This window comes from Cavia porcellus, unplaced genomic scaffold (assembly GCF_034190915.1).
Source record: "Cavia porcellus strain 051 isolate PalLab524CR breed Dunkin Hartley unplaced genomic scaffold, mCavPor4.1 scaffold_21, whole genome shotgun sequence".
Taxonomy (NCBI): domain Eukaryota; kingdom Metazoa; phylum Chordata; class Mammalia; order Rodentia; family Caviidae; genus Cavia; species Cavia porcellus.
The window spans coordinates 60,844,291-60,868,307 of NW_026947504.1; the positions used below are offsets into that span (position 1 = coordinate 60,844,291).

At 46.5% G+C, this 24,017-nt stretch overlaps 1 long non-coding RNA gene across 1 annotated transcript; it reads right to left on the bottom strand.

The window, feature by feature from the left end:
• Positions 1-3,642: 3,642 nt before the first annotated feature.
• LOC106025081 (uncharacterized) lies at positions 3,643-13,045 on the bottom strand. Its single transcript, XR_001198672.3, has 3 exons — positions 12,113-13,045; positions 9,937-10,240; positions 3,643-4,537 (listed from the first exon to the last, which is right to left on the bottom strand). It is a non-coding gene; the product is annotated as an uncharacterized LOC106025081 (long non-coding RNA).
• Positions 13,046-24,017: the final 10,972 nt, after the last annotated feature.

Below are 24,017 nucleotides of genomic sequence, written 5' to 3' on the forward strand. Positions count from 1 at the left end.
TTTTTAAGTAAATGTAAATATTCTAGAGGAAAAAATCTTTTTTTTTTTTTTTTTGGTATCTGATAATGAGACACTCTTAAGTGTTGCCTATGGCCTCTAATCCTGTGATTATTTCAAGAAAACAAGCACTCCAGAAAATGACCTGAAATAGACAAAATATCCTTCCAGCAACCTGTGCAGATACTGTTTCTGTAATATGCATGTCTGCTGGGCTCTCTGTCCCCAGGAAACCCAGAGAAGGCCAGCACAGAACCTCAGAGAAAACCCAAAACCTTGCCCGTTTCCACCCGTGTTTACATTCACCTAGTCACGGAGGGCAGTCAGGAAGAAGGTGTGTTGATGGATGGCAGCGCGGCAGCAGCTGGGGGCTGACCTCTGGGTGTCGTTCGGAAGGTGTCTCTCCTGTGACTTCTCAGGAGCCTCCCAAGCAGCCCGCTGCTGCTGTCCTCCCGGCTTCCTCCTCAGCCCCTCCTGGTCTTCCCAGCAGGCAGGTGAGGGTGGGGACAAAACCCAAGAGAAACTGACATACTCCCTCCCAAATGCCAAACCACTCATTTTCTTCCATGCGGGCAGCTTAACCATCTCTTTTTTCTGTCCTCAAGGCTTTTACTTCTATTATGAGATGACTTTTTTTTAAATTGGGAATTGAACCCAGGACTTTCACACTGAGCTACCTCCCCGGCCTTTGTAAAGGTCTTGCTAAACTGTCAAGTTCCCCGGGCTGGACTTTAACCCTATCCTCCTGCCTTAGTCTGCCAAAGTGCTGGGATTGCAGTCATGTGCCACCACACCTGGCTTAAAAAAAAAGTGATCTTCTAAAATACTTGCCCCAGGGCAACTGGGTCTCAAAAGGGACATTTTTTTTTACTATCAGAATTAAGGCTGAAAGTATAACCCAGTGGTAGAGTGCTTTCCCTGCATGATCAATGCCTGGGTTTGAGCCTCAACACCCCCCACCCTCACCAAAAAACAAACCCTGGTAGAACTGATTTTCTTAATTAGATCGTTCAAAAGTATAAATGCAGCAATCACTGTGAGGCAGTTCTGCAAACTGCTAGATGTGCAATGGGAATAAAGACACGCCTTGCCCTGAAGCAAATGCGAAACTGACAGGAGACGCAACACACTAATAGCAGCAGATGTGACAGATAAGCTTTGACAGGGCTCCCCTGTCAGAGTGCGGCCGCAGCACCCACCCCAGCACACATCCATTCTTTCCTTTACAGGACGTTAATGGTTTCCAAAAGCAACTTCTAGGCTGTACTTCTCAGCAGTGATCTAGCAGGGCTAAGAGCCACTTGACTTTGTCACCTGGGTTGTGAAGTAATTAAGAAAATGAGGGCCAGGTGTGTTGCTACAGATCCATGATCCCAGCACACTGGAGGCTGAGGAAAGAGGACTGCAGATTGCCTGGGCAACTTAGCGACTTAGCAAGACTCTGGCTCAAAATTAAAAATATATAAAATTTTTAAAAAAGCAATAAACAGAAGGGACAAAGGCCAGGGTGGGGGCCAGGGATTTAGCTCAGCGGCATAAGCGCCTGCCTTGCAAGTAGGCGGTCAAGCAGGCAGTCCTGAGTTCGATCCCTGGTACGGATAAAAAAAAAAAAAAGGCCAGGGTGGAAGTGATTCTTCTTGCTAGCAAGTGATTTCTTAATACTTTATATTAATTAATGCCTATTTGGAGCAGACAGCTTATAAACCTTGTACTGGACAGAGTGCTAGGCTCACTTTCCAGAGGGGAGAAAGGAGAGCAAGGGGTCAGGCTGTGGTTATCTGCTTTACCCTTTGCAGTTCCCACTGGGTAAGAAGGAAGGGAAAGGCCATGGCCGGAGGCTCCCAGAAGTCTGTTCTGTGATCTCTTACAGAATCTTGTGCTCAGCCTGTGAGAAGCCCTGGGTCTAATCTCTAGAACCAAACAAACCAAAAGACACTTAACCGGCAATTTAAATTGAGCTTAAATAAAAATACTGGTGAGGTGAAAAGGACATCAGCGGTACTCATCCCAGGGCCCTGTGGTCACTGAGGAGACGGTGACTGTGTAGCATATGTTGGCAGTGGGGGGATGACAAATGCTTTTGTTCCTGGGACCGAATCTGTTCCAGGTGGCCACAAACCTGCTCACTGACAGGCTGGTGGCAGAAGCTGGGAGGAAGCAGGGGTGAGCTATTGGGATTGGGCATGAGTGATTTCGGTCAGACCTGTGGTGCTTGTCTTTTTTGATACATTTGTGTTGCAGTTGCTTAGAGATCTTTGTTTGGTTGTTGAAGGAAATGACCATTCAGAGAACATAGATCTTTTCCTCGATGCATTGGGGAAAGTGGAGGAGTTATTATGACTTGCTCTGTGGGAGCTCAGCTGTTTACTGGCCACATGACTCATGCAGCTGTATGAGCCTCAGTTTTCTCACCTGGAAATTGGGTGTAACTTTTCAGGCTGGTATTGAGGAGTGGTAACATCAAGCACATAAAACAATAGATGGGCATGATGACTGTAGCCTGTAATTCCTGCACTCTGGAAGTCTGAGGCAAGAGGATCTCAAGTTTGAGGTCAGCCTGAGTAAGTTAGCAGGAAAGACCTTATTTTAAAATTTTAAATGAGGGTGGGGACTAAAGATGTAGTTCAGTGGTAGACTGCCCCTGGGTTTGCTCCCCAGTACCAGAAAAAATTAACAGAATTTCTTTGGGCAGGGTTGACAAAGAGGTTCTGGAAATGGGTTGTAATGATGGTTGCTACTGAATTGTACACTTAGCCGCTTAAAATGGTAAAATTTGTGTTATATTTAATACAATAAAAAAAAATCAAAGTGGCTACCACAGTGCCAGCCCATCTCTGTACCTATCTCTGTGATTCCTTCTCTGTCCTGTGAGTGAAGCTGCATCATGGAATCCTCCAGTTTGTTCTGTGGAGTATTATACACGTAGAAAAGCATGTGTACCATCTTCCAGGTGCCCTCTACGCTTGTCTGTACAGCAACACCCCGAGTGTCCTGAGCTACACATTCTCAGGATTCTCCCTCTACACTGCCAATGTTAGTGGTTCCTTCAGGAAAATGGGTTTTTGTTTATTGTGTGGTACTGAGGATTAAACCCAGAGGGCCTTTGACTAAAATGCTCAAAAAAACTAAAATAGTTAAAAAGATAGTTATTAGCAGTACTGGCATTCTATGCTGGGTTCCTTACCTAGCACCAACCACAGTTATAGATTAACTGACCATGTGCCTGTGCTGTTCTGTATGTCTTCACCTTAGTAACCTGTTTGCTGTGTCAACCATTGTTCCCTTTGTGAGAGACAAATGTTCCTGGAATTGGCAAACCAAGGGCTTTGAATTGGCTAACCACCCACTGTGAAATGCCTCTGACCATAGCAAAGGGGAACAAAGGCCCACCTTGTTTCTGTTTCTCATTGCTATGTACTTAAGTGGTGAGTGAGCTAATCATAAGTGAACTATAAAAATCTGTCAAAATTCTAACCCAGTTGCACAGCTTTGCAAACTCCATCTGCACTGTGCCATTGGATACCAGCTTAAATAAAAGTGCTTCTTTTTAAAAGACGTCTTGCCCCCTTCTTGACAACAGACATCATGGGGTTGGTTTTTTTTTTTTGGGGGGGGGTACAACATGCACAAAGATACATCTCTAGATCTCTTTATTATTTTTAATTTTGAGACAGGGTCTTGCTAAGACACTAAAGTGCTCAAACTGAGCTTGAACTTTCAGTCTTCCTGCCTTAGCCTCCCAGAATGCTGGGATCATAGCATGTGCCACTGATGGAATTGTGGTGTGACTGAAAAGATAAGAAGTATGAAGTATAAATGACCTTTATTTTAAAAATGCGGGGAGAGACCCCCGACCCTCTGGGGTCTGGCAATCTCTCTGTTGGACATGTGGTGTGGGGATATACATGTAGCTTAGGTTTGGGGTGGTGCCTGAGGGGCATTAGTAATTCATTTCGCACCACAGGTAAATTCCTAGGGGTGGGGATGATAGAGCCCCCTGGTTCCACCTCCAAGGCTTTACACCAGCTACAGTGTCCCAACTGGGCCAAAGTCCTTCCACCACCATGCCCCATTTACAGTGCTTTTGTAGAGCACTAATCTACTGCAGAATGGAATGGAGAGAGCAGCAGACAATATTTGTGTGGTCAAGGAGTATCACTTTCTTACAAGGAGTTTGGCCAGTAGAGGAATTTTGAGAGGCTTCACATTTCCAAAGCATTTTTTGTCCAAGGAGCTCAAATGGCAGTGCTGTCCTAATACTCTTAGGGAACAAGAACCATGGTTTCCTTTCTAAGCGGCCTTTCTAGGTTTAGGAATCAAGGGTGGTAGCTACAGCAAGTCCATTAGGTGGGCATTTCTTTGAGGAAATCAGGAATCTGAGTAAACACCAGGTTCAGCCCCATCTTGAATCCATTCACTGGGATGTGAGAAGCTGGCAGCTGCAGCTGTCATTAGGTCCCATCAGGAGGACCCGACAGTGGGTGCTGCTGAGCCATTCCCAGGCCAGTGACTCAGTGGCAGTCCCCAGGTCACATTCCTCCTGTGGTCAAGAACAAGCAAATTGATGGGTCAGGTTTAAATTTTCTTTATAATTAATAAGTAGAAAGGATTACAATTCTAATTCTAGCTAGGTGTGGTAGCCCATGACTATAATCCCAGCTTTTGGAAGGCTGAGACAGGAGGATTGTCATGAATTTGAGATCAGCCTGCACTACACAGTGAGTTCAAGACCAGCCTGAATTACAGAGTTGTACCTTGTACCCACCCCTCCAAAAATTGTTTTTCCAGTTCTCCCTGCCAGTATGCATTTAATCCTAGCACCCTAATTAGAAATGGATAGTTCTCTGAAGCGGAATCTGTACAGTAGAAGGGATTTTAAAAAAATTTTTAAACCAGGCATGGTGATACACACTTGTAATCCCAGCCTTTGGGAGGCTGAGGCAGGAGGATCACTGTAAATTCAAGGCCAGCCTGAAGTACACAGCAAGGCCCGATCTCAAAAGAAATGAAACAAAACAAAACCACTTGCTTGGAAATTCTTTTAAAGTTTAAATATTAAAAGTGTCCTGCACAAACAAAACAAAAGAATCAGATAAAAATTTAAAAGTATAAAATACTTACATAAGTTCCCACACTGTCAGGGTACAGCCTCGTGATTTTTTACAAACTAAACTCATGCAAACAGCATGCAGGACCTATGAACAAATTACTACCTGCACCCCAGCGACCTCGCTTTTTGCTCCTAGAAGGAATGTTGAGAAGTTATTTTATGTATTTATAAGTAGACTATCCCTAGACCACTGTCCATTTTTATTTTATTTCCTTCTATAAATGGAAACCCCACACTTACAATATTGGGAAGATGCATTAATACTATTGAGGTACATGCTTTCTGTGGCAGTGAAACCTGTCCTGTCTTTGTTCGCTCGGCTCCCCTCCCCCTCCTCTCCTTTCTCCTCGTGTTCATCTCAGTCCCCTGCACACACTGCTGTTGGCTGTCACCTTGGGATGAGGGATACTTGTGCCTCGAGCCACTGAGCTCATCCTGTCTTTCTGTATGGACTCCAAGCCAAAGGCAAAAAAGCTGTCTCTTAACAAAAGGTTTCCTACTAATTCTTATTTTTTGGTGATACTGAGGTTTGAACCCAGGGCCTGCTAGGAAAACACTATACCACTAAGCTAGATCCTCACTCCATGCCATTTTGTTACAGGTAGCTGAGCTAGTTAGAAATATTATAGGCAGTCAGACAGGGCTAGGCCCTTAAGAACTTGGCACAGAGTTCTGGTGACCTTGGGGAGACCACACCTCTGGCTGTGGGCCAGATCTCAGGACAGAAGGCAAAACAAACGCAACCACACCTTTAAATATAATCCTTAGGGATTAAGTCTGGATCACTTTCAGAGACCAAGAGTCACCATCCCAACCCCCTATAGGAAGGGAATGCCTGCTTTCTAGGTGACTCGGTTGCCCCTTTGTCCCTGATTTGGTCAATTTTACCTGAATAATTAAACTTATTGGTTAACCATAGCTCTGTCCCACCTCATGCCCATCTGCCCTGCAAGTTCCCAATTTTCCCCAACTTTAGACCCACCTCACCTCATGACTTTATTCCATAAAAATCCCTACAAAAGACAATCCCTGGCGACCCAGTCGAGACCCCTTCTGTCTCTTTCCCAGACAAAAGCTTTCTTTCTCACAATAAATATTTCTGCTTTTAACCTCCGTTGTTCCTAAAATTCATTCTTTTATTTTAGAGAACACCAACTTGGGAGTTTCATTTCCCTGTATCAATTTCTCTGAAGAGATGGAGGTCTTCTTATGGTTGCTCAGACTGGTCAGAGATCTTGGGTGTAAGAGATTCTTCTGCCTTAGCCTCTGAGTAACCTGATAATGGCCAGAATTAGAAGCTCAGGCTAGTCTTAAAAAGATGTACTTCTCAGAGCTGGGCCTGGTGGCTCACGCCTATAATCCCAGCACTCGGGAGGCTGAGGTGGGAGGATCGTTTTGAGTTCGAGACCAGCCTGGACTACAAAGTGAGCTCAAGGCCAGCCTGAACTACATAGAGAGACCCCGTCTCAAAAAAGACAAAAAAACAAACAAACAAAAAAAGATGTGCTTCTCCCTGGAAACTAAATTAAAGTTAGTAGTAGAGGAAACTCTAAATGTGGTTTTCTTTTTTCCTTCAGTGTGGGGATTGGAATCTGGTGCCTTGTGCATCCTAGGAAATTACTCCACCTGGGAGCCCTGTCACCAGCTGAGTGGAGGGGAATCTGAAGCACAAAATGACTGACTTTGAGTTCACAGGGTCCAATGTGATGTGGTTCTGGAATTGATGCCCTTCACAGTTCTCAATTTTATTTTGACATCCTCTACCACTTTGAGAATCTGGCCAAAGTCATAGGCCTGCCCCAGAAGCACACATTTTTCTGTGGCCTTTCTGATCCTGTCCATGAATTCTAGGGCACGAGCTCCTGCACTAACATATTTTTCAGGTTACATTTATGCTTGAATGGTGGGCTGTTCACCATAGAACAAGCAAAGGGCCTCTCAGGTTGTCTCAGATCTGCTCAAGCTTAGAGCCCGAGCTCCAAGTCCAGTTGTAGCTGAGATGAGCCCACTCCCACTCCCAGGGAGGCACAGCACCACACTGGGCATGCAGACTTGACCCAAGCCAGAGTGGGCTCCAGGAGGCTGAGAACAGATGGCTGTGTCCTTCTCTCCTCTTGTTCTCTCGGCTTGGCACATTCAGCTTTGGTTCTTAAACTGAATCAAGGAGCCCTTTATTTTTTCATTGTCTCGGCCTTTCTACTCGTGTCAAATCCCGAGGCGGTGGAGTGTGCCCTCATGCATCCCTCCGCTTTCCAGAAACCACACTCAGGGGGCTGAGTGGGCTTTGCTGACGTGGTGCAGGTCTTACATGCACAGCTGCAGGGTCGTTCCAGGAAACCTGTGCTCTTCTATGGTGAAAGCCTGTGACTTAAGACTACAGCTCAGTGGCATTAAGTACATTCATAATACTGTGGGACCATCACCACTCCCCATTTTTAGAAACTTTGTACCAATTAAATATTAACTTTTCATTGTCCCTTTGCTCCCTTTCTTTCTGTGGGCATCCTCCCCACTCCCTACCATGCCCAACCTCACAAGCCCTTGGCAAGGTGAAGAATGACTGAGGAGGTGGTTCTGCCTGGGAGGGAGGTGGCACTTCCCCTGACGATCCCCAGAGCCTTTTTTGGCCTTCCTGCTCCTGGACTCTGCCCTCCCCCACCCCTGCCTTTGCAGGACACAGGACACGTTCACTTGGAGCGCTGGGAGCAGGGGCCTTTGTCAGTGACCATGAGAGATGGCCTTGCATAGGCCAGTGACGATGACACAAGTGGTAAAAATAATTTACCTTGATCAGAATAAGAAAAGATGAGAGTTTATTCAAATCGATACTCTATCAAGAGAGATCATGGGAACTTGAATTTCCAAGACAGGCATCTGTCAAGGAAAGAAGCATTGTTTTTTATAATACTGGGCCCAAAGACATTGAGTTACATCCCAAGCCCCTTTATTTTTGATACCGGCTCTCACTAAGTCATTAAATTACCCAGGCTGGATGCAACCTTGTCCCCCTCCCAAGTGCTGGGATTATAGGCCAGTGCCACCATGCCTGGTGAGTTGGTGACTCTAGATGTAGGGAAAGGTCTCAGTCCGCAAATGGAGATACTTAGAAATGCATTTTCCAAGGCATCCTGTTCCCTGTCAACTTTCCAGGAACTGATACATTGTAACTAAAGTTGTACATCAAAGGTGTAGACCTGGGGTGGCAAATCTACGGCACTCATGTTATTTTTCTTTTAAACAAAAGATATATGGCACTCATGTTATTTGTTTTTCTTTTAAAACAAAAGATACTATGCTGGGTGTGGGCATCTCCCTGGCCACCTCCTCCCCACCCCCAGGCCAACTCTTCCCAACAGCCTGCAGCCTCCCAGCAACTTCACAGTGTGTGAGGATGTTTCCTCTAGGTGGGGCAGGTGCTGCCGGGAGGCCGCAGGCGAGAACAGCACAGAACAGTCCGCTGAGGAAACATGCTCTCCTCCTGGCTACTTCTCATCTGTTTGCCAAATCCTCACTGTTCTGGCTCTGCTGCTTCGCCTTCCTTACCTGGAGCCCTGCTGGAAATCCAGCTATTCCTCCCCACTGTGCTTTTGTTGTTTTCGTGATGCTTGAGATTGAAGCCAGAGTCCTCTCACTGAGTTATATCCATAGCCGTTTTTTTTTTTTTTGGGGGGGGGGACAGAGACTTGCTAAATACTAAACTGTCCAGCCTGTGACTGTCCTGCCTCAGTTTCCCTGAGTGCTGTAGTACAGGTGTGTGTCCTGCCTCAGTTTCCCTGAGTGCTGCGGTACAGGTGTGTATCACCATGCCCAATTCCTACTGTATTTTCAAAAGATCTGAGATGACTCATATGCTTATTACCCTTTAAGAAGTCCAATTCTAAAACAAAATTGACTTTTTTAGTTAGGAAGGTAGTAGTCCTTTTACCTTAATGTTAGAACTTCCCCAGCGTGGTGGATTAACTAATGGTCAGCTTGTTGCATACAGCTGAACTGAGTGACCTTGGTGCTGGGTGCGGAAGGCCACCTGAGGATTGTTGTCAACAGCATAAAAAGAGAACTGGCGAGAAAGATGGTGTTGTTGATTCTCCTGGAGAAGCTTATCATGATGGCTTTCCTGATAGGAACTCAGCTGTTCTCACTATCAGAGACGTTTGGGTCCTCGCTACTGTTAAAGGCAGCTGAGCCAGTTACAAATATTACAGGCAGTCAGACAGGCCTAGGCCCTCGAGGAAGCTGGCACAGAGGACCAGGTGTCTGATGACCTTGGAGGGGACACACACTTCTTGCTGGGTCTGATCTCAAGACAGAAGGCAAAACAAATGCAACCACACCATTAAGTATAATCCTCAGCGCTTAAGTCTGGATCACCTTGAAGTCAGGAGTCACCATTCCAACCCTAGGGAAGAGTCACTGTTCCTTAAGCATGCCGGCTTTCTACATGGCTCACTCCCCCATTTGTCCCCAATGTAATCAATTTTACTTGAACTATTGATCTTATTGGCTAACTATAGTTGTGTCCCACCTTACGCCCATCGGCTTTGGGAGTTCCCAGTCTTCCCCTGCCTTAAACCCAAGGTTTCACTCTATAAAAGTCCCTGGAAAAGACAGAGTCCTTGGCAACCCACTCGGGACCCTCTCTCTGTCTCTCCTCAGGCAGAAGCTTTTCTTCTTTCAAATATATTCTACTCTTCACCTCTGTTGTTCCTAAAATTCATTCTTTGACTTTAGAGAACATAAACTCGCAGACATAGTAGGTTGGGAGTCTCGTTCCCCTGTATCACAACCACTGAGTATGACTGAGGTTCTCTAGGGGCAGCTCTGATCCTTACCTTGAACAACCCTTTCTGGCTCCAGTGCAGATCGCTCAGCCTGTTGGCACTGACCCTTCATCCTGCTGACACAGACTTTTTAGCTTCCACTACAGGCCTTTGGGCTTTCCCAGTGCAGATCCTTGATACAGACTTAAAGAGAGACATTGTTGTGGGCTCTAGGCCTTCAGCTGGACTCATCACCGTGGGCTCTAGATCAACAGCTGGACTTGTGCAAGACATTGCTGTGGGATCTAGGCCCTCAACAGGGTTCTTCTTCGGGTCTCTGGTGTGTGGACAGATCTTCTGCAATCTGTATTTGACTCTGGGAGAATATTATAAAATAATCCTATAAATTATGTCTTGTGTTAAATCCTTTTCCTACTAAACCCTGACTACAACACCCAGTGACTCAGCTACCCAAATTTCTGAACAGCTAGGCTGGAAGCTAAGGACCATTCTTAATAGATTGTCTCTTCCCTATCCTGGCAAATTGGCACATCCTGTAGTCCCACTAATTTGGGATGCTGAGGCAAGACGGTCACAAGTTTCAGGTCAACTTGACAGTTTAGTGACTGTTTCAATTTAGAAAAAGGTTAGGAATGGTAGCTCAGTGTAAAGGACCTGGAAACTGGTTTTAATCCCCAGTACCATAAAACGAAACATTCTTTCCTGTGCTTGCTGAACTATAGGGTAAGGATTTATCTTTCCTTTCTCTCTGCCATGCAGACCCAAATACTCTGAAACACTTATGTCAGCAGCTTTCAAGAAAAACAGCTTAAACTAGCATAATAATTATATTCATTGATGATGACATTCTTGTTGATTCTCATTTATTATAGGATGATGGGGACAAAATTATTGCTAGAATCTTAATGCTAAGTGGGCAGACAATACATTAGACAATGATAAAGGAGAAATACAATTTCCCACGTGCTCGATGTCAAATTGCTGAATTCGTTGTCCTATGTCATCGAGGAATGAAGTCACAAAGCAAAGGAAGAAGTTATGAGAGTTTTATTGAAAATACGAAGAAAAGAATAGCTCTTGGATTTCCAGGTGGGCTCCCAAATGGGTGGCCACGAAAAGCCTTTGTCAGCAAAATCACAATGGGTCAAACTATCACCAACCTGTAAGATTACAAGTACAGCCACCTAGTTAACACTGATCCAGTAGGGACTAGGCCATAGCAAGGGTACACAAAAGAACAAAGGCAAATTTGGGGAAGGGACGAGTCTAGACGCTCTGCTCACCCACCTGCCAGGGATGGCTAGCTGGATTTCTGGACCAGGTGGTGTTAATTACAGTATAATCTCAAGTTACTGCTTATCCCTTAGGGAGGCACGTAGGTCTGGCCACTGAATCTTGAGGCCTTCTTCAGCTGCACCTCCCATCACAAGTTCAGTGTTTGTATCTTTGGGCTGACTTCCTTGGGAGCCATGTCCCTCTCTGTCCATTAATTTCTATCTGCTTTAGCTGCCTATAATGAGAAGTGGGTACAATCAGAGGCAGTTCCACTAAGTGCCTCAACTGAGAACTCTGTGCCCCTGGGAATTTCTCTTTGTTCCCAACTAGTTCTGTGTCAGATTTTTGTTTCTGGCTTCAAATCAGCTCCAGAGAGAGGCCATCTTTGACCATCCTTCCTAAATCAGGGCCCTTGAAAACCTGTTTCCTTTATCGCACTCAACACCATTTTTACATATACTTATGTGTTTCATAACTGTCACTCCCAGGTGAGAATGCCTTGTCTTGGTTTTACTAACAAGAGTGCTTGGTATTTTATTTACTAGGCACACAAGAAATACTGTGAAGCTCAGTGTTGGAGCACTTGCATGCAAGGGCTTGGCTTCAATCTTCAGGACCATAAAATAATAATAAAAGCAAAAAAAATTGTGGAAAAATTGAATGAGTAAGTGAATAAATGCAAGTCAACTTGTAGGGAATCAATTCTCTGGTGACTCGGAATATGCCTTATATGTACCTGCCACCCCCAACATATTTTGCTAGTACTATTCTAATTAAAAGCAATTCTTTCTTTTTCTTTTTCATTATATATCCCGGGGGTTGAACCCTGCCCATTGTGTACATTAAGCAGGCACCCTACCGCTGAGCTACACCCCCAGCCAAAAGCAGTTCTTAATTTATCTGTATGTTTTTGAGTGCGGCATTTTTCAGTCAGTGCATTCTCAGTACTCACCCCCACACTCACATCGCTACAGGGATCTGCATCGCATCGCGCACTTTCACAAAGACTGAGCTGCAGTACCTGACACCTTTATGGTCTCTCCGCCGCGTTTAGGTTTCTAGGCGCGTCTGCAGAGGGCGCTGCCCAGACCCGCCGCCCGGCGCGGGGCGCAGGCGCACAGCGGGCGGCGCCCGGAAGTGGAGTGACGCACCTGACGGCACGTCGGCGATTGCCGGGCGCTTCCCGCTGCGGGGGCTCCAGCCCGGAAAGCCGAGGCTTCTGAGAAAAGGCGGGTTGCCGGGGTGGGCGCATCGCTCGAAGGTTCTGGCTCACCCGGAACCGGGCGGGCGCTGGGGCCTCTTCCCGAGACAGTCTCCGCTGATTTTGACGGTCTGGAGGCCCGGGACCGTTGGGGCCTCCCCTCGGGCGAGTGGGGAGCCCGGCGAGCTGGCGCCCCGGCGCCCCTCCCAGCCCTGCGGTTCTCCCCCGCGTGGCTGTCGGTGTATCCTGCCGCCCGCGCCAGGGTGGCGTCAGCGCGGCGAGGTCGTGCCTGCCGCGCGCGGTTCCGAGTGAAGCTGCTGGCGTCACAGTTCCGAGCTGCTCGGGCCGGCCGGGCGCGGGGCGCACGTCTGTAACCCGGCACGAGCGAGGCTGTGGAACTTAGCGAGTTCGAGACCAGCCTAGACTGCATAGTGAATTCCAGGCTAGCCTGAACTGCATGACGAAACTCTGTCTCAGAAATACAAACACAGGGCTGGGGATTTAGCTCAGTGGCACAAGTACCTGCCTTGCAAGCAGGCGGTCGTGAATTCGATCCCCGGTACTGATAAAAGAAATAGAAACATAAGGGCAGAGGAAGGTTTCCTGGGCCATCAGTTGGTCTGTGCATCCCCGTGGAGGAAGACCCCTGCCCGTCTGGCCCTCCAGGAGCTGTGACTGTTTAGGTCAGCAGCTTCTGCCTGTCTAGGTCCTTAGCTTTGCCTGTAGGAGGCAGGCAAGAACTGCAGGAGGTGGAAGTTTCTAATTAGAGATTTAACCCAGCAACTAGTGGGTGCGTTACATGCTTTGCTTTTCTTGCAGATCTTTGTTTTTTGTGGTTGCTGGGAATCGAACCTTCTACCTGTTAGGCAAGTGCTGTGCTGTTGAGCTATATCCCCAGACCCCCACTCAATTTTTCTCTCTCCCTTCTCCCTTCTCTGGTGGTACTGGGGATTAAACCCAGGGATTAAACACACTAAGATACATCCCCAATCCATTAAAGAGACTCTGTGTGTGTGTGTGTGTGTGTGTGTGTGTGTGTGTGTGTGAGTGACACAAGGACTTAATAAGTCACTAAATTGTCCACACTGGGCCGGAACTTGTGATCTTTCTGCCTCAGCCTGAGATTACAGGTGGGAGATACCACACCTGGCTTTGTTTTTCTTTCTTTCTTTCTTTTTTGTCTTTTTTCTTTTTATCGGTACCGGGGATCGAACTCACGACTGCCTGCTTGCAAGGCACGCACTTATGCAGCTGAGCTAAATCCCCAGCCCCTCTTTCTTTCTTGAGACAGATTATCAATTTGAAGTCTAAATTGCCTCTAATTTGTGATCCTCCTGCCTCTCCCTCGCAAGTGTTAGAGTTACGGAGTGCGCACCAGTCCTACCTTCTCCCACTATTATTTCTTAAATGAGGACACCAATTTAGGAAGGTTGAGACTGATTGGCATGAAGCTATCGGACTGTACCTAGAAAGGATTGGTGATGAATCTGTTTGAGTCCTGTTCTTGTCCTTTAGATGAAATAAAGATGGCTTTCTTGAAAAAATCAGTGATTATTGTGCTCATTTGGGGGCAGGATGTCCACTTTTACTGCTTTATCAAGCGGATCAGACTTAAGCGGAATAACAGTAACAGACACATCATCGTGTAACCCTCACCTTATCCTATCCATTGGTTCATGCATCAGTAGTTAGTAAGACTTTAAAGGGCACCAGGGATACTGTAGTGAGCAGAGAGGCATCCTGGGGGAAAGAGTGACAGTCACAGTGATACAGGTAAACAAGATAACTTTGAAGAGTTGTATTAGTTACCTTTCTGTTGCTGGGACAAAATAGCTGACATATACAAGTCAGAGGAGAAGAGGTGTATTTAACTCTTAGTGGTAGGGGTTTCAGTCCATGGTTGGTGGCTCCTAGGCAGAGACAGCATGGTAGGAAGGGCGTGGCAGAGAAAAGCTTCTCAACTCATGGAAGGCGGGAAGCACATTCGGCTGTGAACTCATCAACAGATTAATCCATTGCTCCATGATGGAATCATTTCCTCAAAGTCTCACTTCTGAACCCATAAACCTTTTAGTGGTCATTTTTAAATTTTTATTTATTTTCTGGAGTACCTGGGATCAAACTCACGACCTCAAGCTTGCCAGGCAGGCGCTTATAAACTGAGCTAAATCCCCGGCCCTTAGTGGTCATTTTTGAGCCAAATTATACAAGAGTAGTAAGAACTTTGAGAAATCTAGAATACATTGATGTGATAGATTTTGTTTGGTGAGAAGGACCTGAGACTGTTTCACCAAGCAGATGACACTTGAGCAAATAATGTTACTGGACAATGAGAAAGCATGGACTGCACCAAGATCTTTCTGGGCTGAAAGGCCAAGAAAGTAAGTTTGGTGTGTCCAAAGGAACCGGAAGGAGGCTGTACCACTGGCACAGCGAGAAAGCAAAGCTCTGAATGTGCCGTTGAGATGGGAAGCAGCTGGGGTTGCAGCTGGATGCAGGGCGAGCAGATCCAGGCTGGTCAAGCCTGCCGGTCTGGGAATGCCCAGGCTTTACCCTGCCATACACAGCTACTTCCCCCTGCCCGGGAATATAAAACAGAGGCAGCAGGACCCTGGTGACAGTGGGGGGAAATAACCGGGGCTTTGTGGGTGGGCACTATTTAGCTCATTTCACACCCAAGGCACTGAGGCAGGGCAGGCCGAATCATGCTTCATCTGTTTCCTCCTGTCCCTCTACTCCCTGGCCTCCTCCTCCTCTCGGGGCCCTCTAAGCATCCAGCCAACCCTGCCCTCCCTGGTCTCAGGCATCCCCTCTCTTGCCAGCCTCTCAGCTCTGTGCTGACCTTTCCTTGCAGCTCTGCCTTGGGTTTCTATTCCTGCTGAACGTGGGGCACAGCTTCCTTTTGTGTAAGTCTATGGCTACTTCATGCCTGGGCTATTCTTCAGTTTAGGTGACATCATCCAGCTTCCCAGCTGACTGTGGGCTTCTGTTTCCCCTTGGAAGAGTTCCCAAGGGCCAGTGAAGAATCCTGAACAGTGTATCTAGTGACCAAAGTAAACTGGGTTATGTTTCATTCTGGATTTTACAAATATGTATCTTCAGCATTTGGGTTCTTAGGGAAAGAAAAGCAGCCCTCCAACCCCAGAATTTAGCTGAATGGTCATTTCCTTCACACATCTTTGTAGACCGTCTCTGGAAAAGCATCCAATTAGGTTTACACTGCTCATTCATAGATTACGTAGGGTCTTAGCACTGCCAGCCTTGGGGACTGTTATTAGGTCTTTACCCTTTACAGAGTGGCAGGGGAATAGCTGTGCCAGACCGTCTGGAGCAGTCTTCATGTGTACTGCCCCCTTTGCTCTATATAACCAACCTGTGGCGCAGGTGGCATGTGTCACGAAGATAGGAGGGGCTCCTTGTATGTTGTTTTTGAAAAAGGAAAGCCATTTGTTCAAGGTCACACAGTTATTTCCTGGAAAAATTGAGCCTAATCCAGGCATTTTGACTGTTCTTAATGGCCCTGGAATCTTAATCCTTTGGACTTTTAGAATGAGTGAATTCAGGATTTGGCTATTTTACAAACTAGTCCATTGATTTCTTAGTAAGATTGACACAGTAAATTGTGTAACCACTGGGGACTGGAACTTCTCAGGTAGAGAGCCTAATGTTTGATACATTGTGTTAACTGGAGAAGTTTAAAGGTTTCAGCAGGAAGCCAAGGTCCTCACTTTGTAAACATCCTCAGCCTATGCAAGAGGAGGTCACAGAGGTGGTGTGAGAGCCACAGCTCCCGGCCCCCTTACCCTATAGGGGAGGAAAAGAGGCTCGTTCTGCCTCCCTCCACTTTTGCTCTGGCTGCTTTTTTGTCTTGTGCTACCTTGAAGAGTTGCCCCTCTGCCATGCTGCCCTTCTTTGGAGGCAGCTGATTATAGACTGAAATCTCCAGGAGTTGTGAGCTAAATCAACCTTTCCTTAATTTGGGGCATCAGGTATTTTGTTGCAGCAAGGAGAAAAAAGTAACCAAGACAAGAAGTCCTGCTTCTCTGCCAACTCTGAACTTCCTGGGAGGCTAAAGGGAAGTGAGCAGGAGTGGTTGGTGAGTGATAAATAGTCTCCTCTAAACATCCTGAACAGAGTTCACTTCTGGTGACTGACCTCCTGTAGAGCATAATTCTAACCTGTGTGTATGTGTGGGTGGTGTTTGCAGAGGAGCTACTTGAAACACTGTGAGTGCAAAAAAAAGTTTTTTTGAAACATTATGGAAAAAAGTCATTGCTAGGAATAAGGAATAAGGAGTTTTCTCCATTTAAAGTTTTCTAAGCCAAGGACATGGCATTAGGAATGCTGGAAGGAAAAAAGACAAGTGACACTGAAAAAGTAATTGAAGCTATAATGGTTGAAAATGTGCAAAATTTGGTGAGGGACATGTATTACACAAAACACTGCGTGACACTCTAGAATACATACAAAACAAACGACGCCCAGGCACATCGTGGTGCTGTGGTGTAGATGGGTTTTATTCCTAGAGGGTCCTGTGTTGGGGGGTTCTTCCTCAGTGTGAGTACAGAGGGAGGCCGGGCACTGCAGGAGGCCGGGCCTGGTGGGAGGGAGGTCAGCAGTTCTCCGGAGCATCATCCTTGGCAGGGACGGAGGTTGCTCTCCTGGAACCCTGAATTAGCTCTTTGGTTATTATAAAGAGAACAAGACTGCCCCTCCCCACTCTGGCTTCCTGTCTCTCCATGTGGTTTCTTCTTACCTGTTCCCACTATTAGGCCTTCACTGGAGCCAAGCAGATACTGATGATACCATGCCCTTGAACCCACAGAACAATAGTCTAAATAAACCCCTTTTGAAAGTCAAATACTCCAAGCTGCCTACCATGTGTGAGGCCCTGGATTCCTTCCTCAGCACTGTGAAAATTTAAGTAAATTAAAAAATGCTCAGGTTCTGGTATTTTATTATAGTAACAAAAATGGACTAATACACTAGTAAAATTCTTAAAAGACCAGAAGTAAAGAAAAAAATTGAAAGTTGTCAGGGCAATATGTTACTTTATATATTGGAAAACAATCATTTGAGAGTTTATTTATTTATTGGGGAAACATCCAGAACACAGTGGAAGGACACTCTTTGTCTTTATCACTTCCTTGTCACTGAATCGAAATACTTGACACCAACAATTTATAGGAAGAGAGGTTTATTTTGGCTCATAGGCTTTAGAAGATTTCATTCCATAGTGAGCTGGCTTCAAAGCGGAAAGGACACGGTGGAAGGGTTTGATAGTGGAAAGCTGCTTACAATCATGGTGGCCAGAAAAAAGAGAGGAGGACCCAGGAAAGGACATGGACCCTTCCAGGTCATACTCCCTACACCTACTTCTTCCAAGAAGACCCCACCTCCCAATGGCAAATTGAGTCACATTTACCATATTTGGATGGCTTCTATGTAGGTATTCCCGAAGCCTCATGCGGTCGGTCATAGGTGGCGAGTGTTGATGGTGGGTGGATTAGGGTCTGTGACGCTGGGATTAAGTGTTTAGAAGACTACAAGGGCATCTCTCCTGAAATGCAGAACAATTGCTGCAACATTAGTTAGATCTTATTTCATACTGATAGGTACAGAGCTGGCTATGGTATTTCCTTTTTTATTCAGTTGACTGTAAGCAATGCAAATAAGGCCAGCTGAAGTACTGATATGGGAATCTCTAAGGCCCATGACAGTCTCCTGTTTCCTCGCATAGTGCTCTCTGTGAAACATCTGAGTGCAGTGACATGGCAGAGCCATCCAGCTCCAGGAATGTCAGCTGGGTACGGACCTCAAAGTAAGAGGCTATGACTCCCTAAGGCACAAGACTTTACATATCAGAAAGTGAAGCAACAGCTTCCTAAAACAATTCAAATACTACCTTAATTGAATTATGCAGACTGATCCTTCTGCACGTCATTCTCCCTGCATTTTACAAAGATGCCTTTCTCCCCACCCGGCTAACTAGCTTACATTATTCACATAATTCCCAGCATCCTCTCTGTTATGCATCCTCAAACCACTCCCTTCTTCACAACATAATAAATTCTGGAAGAGTCCTTGGATCAGGTCCTTTGTTCACGTGTCCTCACTTGGATTGGGTTTAGGACCCCTTGGCTGCCCTTAACTTTGAATATGTCTTGGTATGTTTATTCTTACTGTGGGTTGCACTGGAAATGGTAGATTCGATTTAACTTGCCAGGATTCCAATAATGTTTTCTTTAATGACTGCCATAGATAGGTTTTGTTGTTATCTGTTTGTTTAAGGTGTGGTGCTGGCTTTGTGTGTGCTAGTGAGCTGCTCTACCACTGAGCAATACTCTGACTCCTCTAGCTGTGATTTATTTATTTAAAAATTTTTTTTCTTTTTATCAGTACCAGGGATTGAACTCACGACTGCATGCTTGCAAGGCAGGCGCTTATGCCACTGAGCTAAATCCCCAGCCCCTTGGCTGTGATTTTTTAATAATGGCTCAATTATATATATATTTTATATTTACATATTTTATATATGTTCTTTCTACTGTCTACCTTTTTGCATTGTATTGATTTGATTCTTTTGCTGGAGGCACCTTCTGAAGAGACCTCTTCTGCAACGTTGCTTTCCCAGTGCCTGAGGGCTCCCTAATGGGAAAGTGTGCCCTGTCCTAATGGAAATTTTATAGCAAGAAATTTAAAAAATCAGTTAGGAGCTTGTTGCTGTATTGAGGCAAGATATGCTCATCCTACATGTCATGTAATTGATAAACTAGTCACCCTTGACCATCTGGGTCCAGCTGCCTCTCATAGATAGCCTGTTTCAGGACAGCCTGTCCCAGTCCAGCTGCAAGGACTGTATTTTCCAACTTAAGAATATAGCCTATTTTTCTAATATATTTCAAGGACTTTCTACTCTGGACAAAATATTCCTGTCAAGGACATACTGGTCTCTACCCACCCTGCTCAGCATCCCCTTTCCCAGAATATCCCCACCTCGTAATAAACAATGCCCTTTAGTTACTTCTGCCTGACAATGTGTGACTTAATTCCAATTATATGCTAACCTGCTCTCAGCTTTTTTACTCCCTGCTTACATAACGTACAGAAGTTTCTATTTCACTCTCAGTCAGGGCTGGTGATTTGGAACCGATTCCCCTCAGTCCGCTAGTGTAATAAATCATCGCCTTCCAAAATCCTGGGTGTGAAATGCTTTCCTTTCAGTTCAGTACCAGGCTTCTGCAACAGTCCTATTGTGCTCTCAGACCTTAGGATTCCCTGACACTACAAAAGCCCCTGCTGTCATTTCCTTCATGACAGCACAGCTGGGAGAAACTGAGTGTGCAGTTTTACACTTTTGTTTGTTTGTTTGTTTGAGATTGCCTGGCCTTGAACTCACTATGTAGCCAAGCCTACCTTTGAACTACAGCAATCGTCCTGCCTCAGCCTCTTGAGTGCTGAGATCACAGTTGTGTGCCACTAGTCTTGGCTATTTCACTTTTTAGTTCACCGCTAGAGCTTTCCTCCAGCAGCCTGGTGTCAGGTGATAAGGGTGCTCAAGTGAGCAGATGCAGTGGTGTCTGAAGGAGCACACAGTCCACGGTGGGAGAGCAAAGGTTACTCCATGCACAGACATAACAAGGCAGTGAGACAAGAGATAATGAAAAGACCATTTGAAATGACTCCAAACACAGTAGTGTTGTAACTTGTCACATTTTGTTTATTTTTCTTTTTTAGTACTAGGAATCAAACTCAGGACCTTGCACCTGCTAGTCAGAACTGTGCCACAGAGCGACACCCCTGGTCCACTTGTCACATTTTAGATTTGGATCTCAGATGCCTCCCCAAAGTGTCAGGTCATCATAAGGACAGTTTTGGGAACATGGTTGGAGAATGACTATGGAGGACCTGGCCAAGATTCCCAGTGTCCCAAATGAGTGTACAGCAAAGGCTTAAAGTAAATTAGACAAGTGGCATGATTTTAGGGTTCCAGAAGGATCAAAGCCCTCTGCAGAGTTTGATACTTTGGGTACTAATGTTAGGGCCAACGCCGCAGGGAAAACTCTTTACTGCTCTGTTTTGATAGCTCTGGGAAGTTAGGGAGTCAACCCTTTTATTCCCCGCTCTGGGGAGTTAGGGAGTTAACCCTTTCATTCCCCGCTCTGGGGAGTTAGGGAGTTAACCCTTTCATTCCCCGCTCTGGGGAGTTAGGGAGTTAACCCTTTCATTCCCCGCTCTGGGGAGTTAGGGAGTTAACCCTTTCATTCCCCGCTCTGGGGAGGGGGTTGTAGCAGGGGGGTCGACTCTCACACTCCCCCCTTTTATTTTTCCAATGACTTTTAATCCTAAAGGTCCTGTATAGGTAAGGGGTCATATTGTTGGCGTAGCACCATAACTTTTACCTGAGAGATCTGAGCCCTCACAAATTGGGTTACTCGGTTAATGAGGCAAGGGGCTATAGCCATGACTATAATGAATCCGGCCAGGGGTCCCAGTAAAGGGAGAACACAGGGCAGGATTGATTCCCAGAAGGAAAACATTTTGGCTTCACTTGAAGGGGGCTCTCGAGATTTGATTCTCTCTCTCAGCTTTTCCATTGCGTCTTTTACAATCCCAGTATGATCAGTGTAGAAACAACATTCTTCTCTAAGTGCAGCGCAGAGACCGCCTTCTTTTAAAAATAGAAGATCTAAGCCTCTTCTGTTCTGTAACACTACTTCAGATAGAGACGAGAGAGATTGTTGTAACGCAGTTATAGAAGTTTCTAAGGCCTGTAAATCTTGGTTTACTACTGCAAGAAGCTGTTGGCGAGACTGATGCCCAGTAATGAGGGCTGCTGTGCCAGTTCCTATCCCCCCCGCCACACCTATCCCCAATAGGACTGCTAGGGTCAGGGAGACAGGTTCTCGTTTATATCGACCTCCCATGAGGGGGAGTGTGTTAGGGGGGAGATATTTAATGCGTGGCATAAGGTCTATAAGGATGCAGGAGCTGCTGTCTGCAAGGAGGACGTTAGTGGAGACACAAGGAGTGAGCCCATTGGTACATAGCCAAAAGGCTCCAGTAGGAGGGACGAGGTACTGATCTTTGGGAAAGGAATTAGTGTGTGTGAGGCAAAGATGTTGCAAGCTTGTTGGCCAGTTATCAACTGCTCCTATACAAGTTCCTTGACCAGCGAGGCCAGGAAGGGGGAGAGTGTGGTATACTTGATTCCAATCGCATTGGCCGGGGTTGGGGGTTAGTGTATAAGAGTCATTTAGAGCGGTTCCCTCATAATACGGGGGATTAGGACTTAGACATAGCCAACAGGATTGGGGGAGATCAGGTCGGGTATGATTTAAAGCCATGTATGCTCCTTTAATCAAACTGAGTAGGTTAGAATGTGAATATTGAGGGACAGGTACGTGATCTGTCTGGAGTAGCGGAGCTTGAGAAACTGTTATGGCTGAGGGACTTACTATGGTTGTTTGAACAGTAGTAACAGGATCTATAGTAGGCTGATTATATTTTGGCTTTAGAGTAAAGTTTGGGCCTATGGGCACAAATGGGGCCTGCAGGGGAACCTTTTTTATGAGAATAAGGCTTCCCCTGTCTTTACCTGGCTCATAGACTCGAAGTCCCCAGGTGCGTCCTGTCAGCCAACCTGGGTCCTCAGGAGTGGTGACAGTGATATTTAGAACCTGACAGGATCTCTGACCAGCCGGTGGGTAGTTATCTAGGCTGCATCCCGGCGGCCCCCATGTCATTTTAAGGTGTTTATCGGGGAAGGCGGGTTGCCACCCTGTTGCAGCGGTTTCACAGCCCCAATAAGCACAAAAATATTCTCCTGGGGAATTACAATATGATCTACTCCCGGTTGGTGCGGGACAAAGATAAAAATGACTTTGTTTGGGACATTGGAGCCCTGGAAAGAACCAACAGGGTGTGGGCGCAAACCATGGACTTCCTGATCCTTCCCAGGTGCTACCCACACGTGAGTCCCCCCATCGTATTAACGACCATTTCCAGGGGCGATGGGGGCTAGCTACAGTGGGGATTATTAATATAAGTAATCCCATTAGAGCCCGGAGGGTTAAAGTCTGGGGTCCCATACGGGTCATCTTAGAGGGACACATAAGGGTAGTACTCTGAATAATCTCAGGGGGTCCTTCGGCGCAACTTTAGCTTCAGGGGGTTATCAGACCGTTTGAGTTCCCAGGAGCCGTCCACTGGTGCCGAGGCAGGCTTTAGGTGTGACGCGTGGATCCAAGAGGCGACTCCGTCAACCTTTACCGCTGTAGGAGTAGTCAATAGGACCTGATACGGTCCTTTCCAGCGAGGCTGTAGAGTCTCTTGTTGGTGGCGCCGGACGAACACAAAGTCTCCCACCTGGTACGGATGTGGCGCGGGGAACTCACTGGGAGCATAGGCCGAGGCTAGCTGCGTCCACACGTCCCTCTGCAGGTTGTCAAGGGCGATGAGCCTGTCAGACAGGGAGGTTGGCAACAAGGCAGCATGCTCAGTTAAGGGAGTGAGATCTCGAATGGGGGGTGGAGTGCCAAAAAGGACTTCGAAGGGAGTAAGGTTAGGGGGTTTGGTGGACGGGGTGTTTCGCGCGCGAAAAAGGGCATACGGCAGGAGCATCGTCCAGTCTTTTAAGCCAGTCTCATGAGCCAATTTAGTGAGGGTCTCTTTAATAGTTCTATTCATTCTCTCTACCTGTCCTGAACTTTGGGGTCTATAAGCACAATGTAATTTCCAATCAATCCCCAATATGTTGGCCAGTCCCTGACTTACCTTAGCCACAAACGCCGGTCCATTATCAGACCCTATTACCTTTGGCAATCCGAACCGGGGAAATATTTCTTCCATCAATTTTTTTGTTACCACGGCAGCGGTTTCCTTTTTGGTAGGAAAAGCCTCAGTCCATCCAGAAAAGGTGTCTACAAAAACTAGCAGATATTTTAGTCCGCATCGGGCAGGCTTAACTTCTGTAAAGTCCACTTCCCAGTATTGTCCAGGTCTGGTGCCGCGTAGCCTTTTGCCGGGGGCCAGCTTGGCAGGGTAGGCATTGGTCAATTGACATGCCTCACAATTAGCCACCACCCGATTGGCGACCTGACGTATGGCAGTGGGGGATGCCCCTGGGAAGTCTTGGCGTTGGGCCAGTAGGCTTAGCTTTTTAGCTCCCAAATGAGTGAGCCGGTGGGCCTGTTGTATGTAAGCAGTCAAATCAGGTGTTTTAGGGGTTTGGTTAATCTGAGCTTTCTCCTTTTGAGGAGAATCTTTGACATCAGTCACCAACATCTGTGAGTCTCCCATGGCTGCAGATTTTGCTGCCTGATCGGCCAGGTTGTTTCCCCTTGTGACGGGATCAGTCCCTTTCTGGTGGCTGTTACAGTGTATTATCGCCACCTTCTGGGGCAACATAACTGCAGCGAGCAACTGGAGGATTTCCTGTTTGTGTTTTATTTCTTTTCCTGCGGAGGTCAGAAGCCCCCGCTGGCGGTATATGGCCCCGTGGATGTGGGCCGTTGCAAAAGCATATCGGCTATCCGTGTAAATGTTCGCTCGCTTTCCTTTAGCGAGCTCTAGAGCCTTAGTCAAAGCAATCAGTTCGGCCTTTTGGGCCGAGGACCCGTCCTCTAGTCTGGCTGTCCATATAACATTGGAATAA